Raw genomic sequence first — 9758 nt, forward strand, 5'->3', positions numbered from 1 at the left:
ATGCTTTTCAGGCCATCTTGCTGAACTTATAAATTCATGCATTTGAGGGCCAGAAAGAGATCTGTCTGGCATGTTTAATATAGGTTCTACAGTTTAAATGAAGAAAAACCGATAACCTATGTTTGAATGATTGTTTTCTCAAGAAACACATGCAGACTAATTTTTAAGACTTCAAATGTTGGAGAATTCATTGTGTCCCTTAGAAAGAAAAAAAAAAAAAAACAAAACCAAACCACCAAACCAGAAAAATCCAAACAAATAAGCCACTATTATGCTGTTTAATTAACCTGAGAGCTAAAGGAATGAAGGCAGAATGTTGTTTTTTTTTTTTACTGCAGTTTCTGCCAGTTGCTCTTTTTGGGCCTCTGTTACTTAGACTTGTTACTTAGGAAACCTAACAGCTTTCTCTCCCCGTCCTTTCTGGGTGCTTTTCTGTATGCAAACCTGCAAGGGATATCAGTACAGTGGGAGCGGACTGGGACTTTGTTGCAGTGGATGGCTTTCCACTATGCAAAAAGAGATGGTCTCTGCCCTTGGATGCTTATACATCAGGGACAGTAATCGATCTTAGTGAACAAAATAAATCACTGTTGTCAGTTGCAGTACCAGGATGCTGACAGCTGATTTTGTTGGTGGTTTTTTTGTTCACTTGTTTTTAATACGTATATTGAATTTATTTAAGAAAAACAACTAATGATCTAAGGAGAATCATTTATGCCAAATTTACACATGTTGTAGATCAGCACAGCACCACAGATTGCAATGAAGTGACACAAACTTCAGTTAGCTAAAGGTTTCACCTCTCTCCTCTCTCCTCTTTGAGGACCTTTTCAACAGATAGGATAAAATGCTTCTCAAAGTACTTTATTTAAGATTAGTGTAAATTCACAGGAGAAGCTGGCTGGGTGCCCATGAGTGACCAGACATTTTGCATGGGTTTAGTCCTTTAATATAAAGTAACAGATTCTCCAAGTGTATAGCCAAATTTCTTAGTTTAGGAGGTGTATATCTTTCTTTCTTTATACATTTAATCATCTTTGAATAGAACACCGATCTTCTTGAATTGCATAAAAATTGCAGCCTCCATTGGTGATACCTTCCTTCATGTTTCACCCTTTGAAATGGAATGAATCGTTTAGTGTTGTAGTCTCTAAAACAGCGCCTTGAATTCCTTCTCTGATTATAGATTTTTATCTCTCTTCATATCAGTCCTCCAGCCTTATTGCTTTTTTTACATAGATTTATGCTACTCCTACTTGTGGAACTTTGCTTCAAGTGTGTTGAATTAACTCCACTCTAGTTTCTGCATTTGATTAGTAATTAACACTGGGCAAGTTTTTTCACCACTTAACTGCAATTCCTGTTGAACAGTTTGCAGCTGAAGGATCTGCTGAAATAACTGGTCTTAGACTGTATTTGCCAAAGAGTGAAGAACTAGGACAGGGAGAAGAGCAAGGGGAGACATAATACAAATTCTATAAGGAGCTGGTAGAAACAGGGCAGAGAAGGGCAGCATGAAAACCACACACAGGTGAACTGTGGTAGGATGGGAGTTCATTCTCTAAATACTTTTTCTTCTACATGGAAAAGACTCCGGAGACTTTAAAACAGTGGTGGCTCTTCTGAGTGAGTCCAGCCAGTTGTGGTCCCTCAGTGTTCATTTTCCTAGAGTGCTGGACAGATATTTTCAGGTGAGGGCAAACCAAGCTGTGGAAAAGTATTATATTCTGTCTTTCATTAGCCACTGGGTAGTGAACAGTGGCCATGACACTGTGCTTAGGCCATCTGTGTATACGAGTGCGGGAAACATGCTTGGGATTCTTAATATGCTTATTTAATAGTATTCTTTGGCACTTTTGTGCAGATTGTTTCACTGCTAATATATGCCCTGGCAGTTTTGGTTTGTGTTGGCTTGCAGTCTCCACAATAATGTCTAGGCCCAGTTTGCTGGTACAGGCTGTGCCAAGTGCCATTTCAACAGTTTGGCCATGATGCTCTCGGTTTTGGATCTTTCCACCCTCTGCAGACCTCCGATCCAGTCCCAGGAGGCTCTGTGCCTTCAGACCCCTGTACATGCCCTCATATCACCACCTGGGCTTTCAAAGCATACTCCTTATTTTCTAGTATAAGAAATATCTTTATACTTGATTCTTCTGATGGGCTGCAACACAGACTTTGCTGTGTTTCAGACACTTTGAACTGGAAAAAAAGGAAATTAAGCAATGATTGTGTCTTATGGGTCCCATGTGGTGCTCTGTGGTCCTAGGAGACCCAAGGCCAAGTGCCATGAAGTATGGACACATGCACACAGCCAGTCTATATTATTTGGCCTCAGGACTGCTTTATTTAGTAGTATGGACATAACCACTGCCTTAAATTGTGGTCCAAACTTTGGAAATACAAGAAGAAGATTAACTTAATTTTCTTCTGATTGTAATATATGAGTGGGGTTGTGCTGATATTTTTATCTGCTGATTATTCCTGCCCATGCAGAAGAAATGTTAGTCTCTAAGTTATTTCAGAAATACCACAGTGGTTGCATGACTCCATCAGCTTAGAGATGAAGGAAACTCCTGTACACACATGCTTATATACATGCATCCATATTCTCTCCAGCGGCATGCAATACCATTCCAATGTACCTCTGGATCTGGGCTTGATGGTTAGGCAGGAGCTTGCTAAAAAGCCTGTAATAATAGAAGGGTCAGCTTGTGACTGCAAACATCTCTGTTACACTACTGTTGGAAGACCAAGGCTGGTCTAGCAATGTAGAAAGCAAAGATTTGGAGGAACAATGAAGGGAAAACAGTCCAGCAAAATGTTGTAGGAATTCCTTCACTCAGGAGAGAGGCCTTGATTTTTTTCCTTTACATTTTCAGTCACCTAAATCAGGGCAGGTGCCCTCAGTACCCTTGCAAAATACCTTTAGTTGTGCAAGAGGAAAATAAGATTTGGGGAGGAAAATTATTTTCGGAGCTGTATAAATAAGCCTACACTGAGGCAGTAACAGATGCACCACTGAGCTTCATGCTGCTGACCATGCACTTGGGTGAAAGGCCTGTTAGCTAACACTGGTGAATGAACAGAAGGCCTATCTCATTAAGATTGGACTTGGGGAAGAGTTAAAGGACATTATTAAATCACTGAGGCAAAAAAGGGCCCTAGAACAAAGGCCTGACAACAGATGGGGGTTTCATAAAAGAAGGAGGTGGAGGATGATATCAGGAAAACTTGCTTGATACTTTAATACCAGTGCAGCATGGCAGGGGAAAACTAAATGAGCACTGAGAAATCATTCACCACAAGATGGCAAACAGTCACAGTTTCAAGACTATCTCAGCTGGAGAAAGCTGCCCTAGCATGTACCCTGCTTCCCTTCTCAGACTACTTATGGATATTTCCAGATGCAATTCCCATAAAGCAATTAGGATAGTCACTGAGGGGTTTGGTGGTATTGATGCAGCGCAAAGCTCACTGAGCAGCCCAGTACATGTGTTGGTATCAAGCAAGGGCTTAGTCCGAAGGCACTGAAACCAGTGAAGTCACTGACACTAAATTCAATGGGCTTTTGATTGGTTCCTCAACAGCCCAGCAAAGCACGTTAAGCGGTCACTGTGCTTCTGGAGGAGTTTCAAGTAAGGCATACATTTTGGCTAAGGGTACCCTTAGTCTGAAAATTGACCATTACATCTGCTCACCAGAAAGTTTCATTTCACTTGCAGTCCGTGTTGTTTTGCAAAAAAAGATGCTCAGGACAATGGATAGCAGGTCCATCGCCCCTGCTTGAGGAAGTGGAGCTGCTCAGCTACATGTGTTACAGTCCCCTTACTGCTGGTTGGCAAAAAAAAGTCTTCTGTACCTCAGATGGGTACCTTTCAGCCCAAACTTACACAGAAACTGATATGCAGTTACAAGGTCTGTGCATATGTACAGTACAGGGAGCAATGAGTTTACTGTTGTGTGGAGAAATATGTGTTAAAGTACATGCAAAGAAAGCAAAATGAGCTGCCTTCTCCCTGTTCTCTGAAAAGCCCTGTTAAAAGATTTTAAAAAATCATGAAAAAGTGTGGCCTGACACGAGCCACAGTGAGGAAGGTATGATTCTCAGGTGAGGATTAAACACTTTACACTGAAGTTCAATAATAACAATAAACAAATGAAAAAACCCAAACGTTGTCCTAACCCTCTGCTATTACCAGGTGCAGAGCACAGCTGCACATTTAGATCTCTAGCAGACTACTTTCTGCCTTAAATGAACTCACCATCTGCCCAGTGCCTTTGCCTGGCCACTAAATCAGACACTAATGGCCATCTCCAGATAACACCTGGGATTAGAATGGATCTCCCTTGCTACCACCACCACTGGGATTTCTTCTGCTCTGTAATTCTTGGCAAATGAGATGTTAAGCCTGCTACTTAGCCAAGAAACCACCTCAAGGTATGTTGACCAAGCAGCCCTCTGGCTTGGGAGGATGAAGTGGTTTTAATTTTGTTTTCCTCCAGCTTTGAGTTTTACTGTCCAGGGACTGGCAGCAGCCAGCTTTTATCCCACTGTATGGACCATACTTCTAAACAGTCTTTGGAAGGAGCCCAGGTCTCTGAACAGAACGGCAAGGGTAAGACACTGACAAAAGAGAGGTAGGGGGAGAAGGAGAATGAACTGGCTCAGGGATCCTCCAGAGCTGCTGCCTCACCACAAGATTATTAGCACAACCCCCTTGGGCACCTTGTCAGGTCAGGAGGTCTTTTGCTTCCAAATACTGAGAAAGAGCCTATGAAGCAAAGAAACAAAAGCTCAATGTTTGGATGACTACAGGCAGTTAAATATACTATGAAGGCTTCTGCTTGCCCACCTCTTTCCCACAGACCAGCGTGGTGGCAGTGGTGGTGTCCAGCTCTGAAGGAATGATCGATTCACAAACAGGAGCTAATTTTCTCTGCTGCAGTTGGGAGATGTTAAAACTATGCTGCTGATAATAAGGTTTGAGTGCTACAGGAGAGGCAAGATGTCAATAGCATTACAATAACAGTGAGGCACTGCAGCTAGCAAGGCTTTTTGTCTGATAAAGTGCAGTTTCCAGGGAGAAGTTGGAGGCTCTGAAATAAGCATGGTATGAGATTGCCATACCTGACTGTCAATTTATTAACTCCAGGTAGCTTGCTGGAGACCTTAAGTGTTCTTTGCAAAGCAGAATTTACACTTTAGCGCATATTACTAAAGTATATAACTTATATTTAGATGGCATCTTTCATCTTGAAGGGACCCTAAGCTCTTTTCAGATTGTCTATAATGGAATCACTCAGCCACTGGTGACATATCATCATCTCTGGGGCATAATGAAGCAACAAAACAGTTATAGGGAGAAAAGAATAACTTCTGTTGAAAGCACATGGGAATTCAGGGGGCTAGAAGGTAATTATGCCAAAATGAAGATGGCTGCAGACAGAGCTGCAAAGAATAGTTAATACTTTGGGAATAAGAAGCCAGAGTCCCAGCCACCGCTCGCCGTGCTTTTTGCTGAGGCAGGAGAAGAACAGTAGCAAATGTACCACTGTAACCCCCATCTGGTAGGAGCTTTCACCTCAGTAATCCTCCAGACCAAAGCCTATGGCACCTCTGGGATTTGTTGATGTGTGCAGCAGTCAGCCAAAATACCTGTCATTAGTAAGGAAGGAGAGAGCCAAGCCTTTCCCAGGCGCAGCAGGGTGAGTTTGTGCAGCGAGGCAACAGCCCACGTCCAGGGACATCCACGCAGCCCTTGGAGGTCAGTGCAACTGCTGCCACCCTCCCCACACAAGCTGAAAGTCAGAGGGCATGGCCTCCGGGGTGCCCTGTGTCCACCAGCTTGGGACCGCAGCACATTATGCAGCAGAATTCGTTGCCATCTGCTGTGCTAAATTCAGCCCCTTAAAATGAGTTCGATAATGCAAGTGGTGACCTTAAACATGTGAGGGCAAGACTGGGCAGGAATGCCATTTATGAGATTCTGAACCCTGGAAATGACACCTAAGGCAGCCCAAATTACACATATCTATATCCTTGACACAAGGTGTATTTTGTAATAGTGATAACAACAATGAGATTGGTTTGGGCAAAATGACTGTAACCGTGTAGCTTTCCTGTTCCTACTGCTCAAACTTCACCTGACCCAGTTTGTTACTCATTTCATAAATACTGAGAGTGCAGAGTGCTGGAGCAAGGGTTTGTCCTTGTAAGTTTGAAGTACCTTGTCCTCAGGTTTCAGAGGCAGATGGTGCCAGTCTGACATTTAGTCTATCTTTGGTAGTAGAATTTGCAGCTTTCGAGAAAAAAAGAAGCAGTCTGAACGAACAGGATTTCTGTGATTTTGAGTCTTGACAGTTGTTAGACAATCAAATGGATGCTAAGTGACATTTTTTGCTGGGAATGTTTTTTTTTTCCCCAAATATATTTATTTTAAAACAAGGGTTTGCTCATTTGCCTTACTTAATTTTTTTCTGTATCAATAGAAATGCTTGCTTCTCCTTTCTGAAAATATCAAAATGCTTGGTATTTCTTTTGACATTTTAAAAACTAAATTTTTTGATATTTGCATTTAGAATGACTGCTAATATTCTCTTCTACATTTTACCTTAAACATTTAAAACAATCTCCAAAACAAATTAAAACATTGACTTGGTTCAGCCAATGAGTTTCTTAGATCAACTTTTCAGTTCAGTGGAAAAATGAACGTGTGTCTCAGACTTGGCAAAGCAATTTCCCTGATGTTTTGGGACTCAGAGAAAATGGGAAAAAGCAAGAATCTGCACAACAGTATCAGAAATCAAAATCATGACTAGATGGCATATGCAGTTTTCTGCATACTTCAATCACAGACTTTTGGAGTACTATGAGTCCATGATACTGAGTGAGTGAACATCCCAACTGTGAAGCCTTAAGCTATTTGTAATAAAAATTAATCTGAGTGGAAGAAAATCTCCCCTGTCCCTCCCTGCTCCTGACTCATTTCTCGTATAAAGCACCTCTCAACTACACCTAGCTGGGAAGGATAATCTTGTGATTGACAAAAATCTGCTAATTCCCTTCTTGCTACCCCCAGAAATGCAACATGCTGAAATAAGAGGAAGAAAAGTTTATTCTGGCTAAAAGCATAAATTATTTATCATTTCATCACTTCAGGCTTTACCCTCAATAGTCTATTTTGCTGTGGTTACATGCCATATTTGGGCTTTGTCTCTTGCTAATGCTAGAATTCCCTAGCATTGTCTTTGACTGCTGCCAGCACTTGTTTTAGGGGCATGATACTTCCATATCCATAGAAATACAGCTGCAACATGTAGTTCATGGATACACAGCTCTTGAATGTGGAAAGAATGTAAATTTATGTTTATGTCTCATTGTTCTTGTTCAAAATCTAGAGATAGAATAAAAAAAAATCCCCTGAGATTTCATTGATTCTGCTTTGCCCTGGGCTGGAGCAGGAGAGGGACCCCATGGTATTAAGGATCCCAGTAATGGGTCTTCCATCACTCTCCCTAAGAGCCAATTCCAACCCAGACATTTTAATGGACTGCTTGCACTGCAAGAGACCACAAGATGTGCAGATGTGTTTGCCTGAATAGCACTGGGCATGTGAGCTATTGCTGCTCACCATTAGGAAACATGCACAGATGTCCATCTTCAGTTTCCCTGTGCTTATTCCTATATATTACTTGAAGCATTTGAAGCAATTCCTGCCTTCTTTGGTGCTTCCTTTTAGCCTTCACCACACTCCATCATTACATGGCAATGCCGCATGCTGAAGCACCACTGGAGTGTGTCCCTGAGGTAACACTGGGAGAGAGGGAGGAAGGGAGAGAGGTTTATGACCATTGCCTGTCCTTCTAAGCGGCTTTTATCACTGCAGTTAATAAAACACTAGCATGGGCAAAATCCTCTCATTTAGGATCGACATTTCTTTTGAGTTCTTGTAAATGCCTTGAAAACTGAACAGCTGAACTGAACAGCTTTCTGTATGAACAAAGAAACCAGGCCTTTTGAGATTCCTGGATGAGCAGCTGTAAGGAAATTACAGACCACCTTTTTCTAGTCCCATGCAGGTTCAGGCATTGCCTGAAGAGAATGGTTAAATTCTGATATGGCACTCTGGCATTTCCCAGAATTTCAGGCAACTATTTCCCCTGTTTTTCCCACCCATACACAAGATAAAGAGGTTATTTATCGAGATTTTTTTTTTCCATGAGGCTGTTTTGGGTTTTACCAAAAGGACTGGAGATCTCTACTATTGTCTTGACTAGGAGCAGCCTAGAAACAAGATTAGCTGATAACTGTCCTCATCCTCAAAACTGAGTGTGTCTATGAGATTATTTGGGACTTTAGAATTCCTTCAGGTTGAATGGATGATGTGAATGCAACAGAAGGTTGGTCAACAGAAGACCTTCGGCTAATATCAGCTGGAAAAGTAGCTGTACTGACCATGTTTAAACACTTCGCTGAATCCACCCCTGATGAGAAATGACCCATAATTTCAAAAATATGTTGCAATTTTCCATACCCAAAAGCACGTGCTCAGGGTGTGGGTATGCCATTCTTTGTGATGAGAGAAGGCAAGTCACTTGGAAAGTGTAGTTCTCTCTTTTACAGTCAGTGGCAGTTTGTCCTTGCTGTGCTCTTCACAGTTTCTGCCTCTTTTCTCAGAGATTATCTATGCTGCTGTAGCTCCAATTTGACCAGTGAGGAGATGAGTAGGCCAAATTTATGATATGTCATATAATATGATATGTTACACAAGTTAACAGAAGATGCATTAACTCATTGGACAGATATTAAAAAAATGGTTCAGAATAACTCAAATTTTCTGATATATAGCTAATGGTTTGGATTCAGAATCAGATGCCTGCTGTCAGGTTGCGTTTTTGGGTAAAAATAACCTGCTTCCTACTATATTTCTGTTGTTGGGCACAAATATAGCAGCTTTGTGGCATCAAGTCACCTTACAGAGTAGTTGAGTGCATTGTAAGAGCAGTGGTTGGTGGGTATTTTGAGGTGGGTAGGATTAAATGTTAAGTTTTTGATATTTTCCATTGTTTTATCTATTTTCAAATTCTGATGAGTAGTATGAGTGATAATTACAGAATTTCAGTATTTATAGGAAACTGTCAGTTTATAAGTATGTAACTGTGCAACTGATTTTGTCTGTGACAGCACTTATTAAGCAAAAAAATTTAGTGCTATCATTCTACAAATACAGAAATTTGGCAATTTTCACTACCTTTTTTTTAATTATTATTTAGAAGATGGATAAATGTAGTATAGCTTAGCTGTATAAATAGCATCCTTCACACACATGGCACAAAAGGACTTTATGGAGAGAGGAAAAATAGAGACAAAACTAGGTACTGCAAGTCTTAACCCACATAAGTAAGAAGATAAAATTTATGGAAATAGATGAGGCTTAAAGTAAAGCAAGATGGACTTTTAACAATACAATAATGAAACTGCAGAAAGATCTCCATGTTACTGCCTGGTGCGGAATGAAATCAGAAAGGTTGAGCAGTTAATGTCACCTGACATGTAAGACCACCTCCTGTAACAGTCCTTAACCCCCTTCTGCTGACTTGCCACAATGAAAAGGAACTGAGAAGAGCCCAGGCTGGAGGGAGACGGAGGAGAGGAGGTAGCCTAGGACCGATAGTCGGGAGAAGGAGAAATGGGAACTCAGAGAAGTGGGAAATGACAGGGACGGAGGTGACCAGGGGGATGGGCAATTAATAGAGAG

Source organism: Pelecanus crispus, chromosome 3, assembly GCF_030463565.1.
Source record: "Pelecanus crispus isolate bPelCri1 chromosome 3, bPelCri1.pri, whole genome shotgun sequence".
NCBI lineage: Eukaryota > Metazoa > Chordata > Aves > Pelecaniformes > Pelecanidae > Pelecanus > Pelecanus crispus.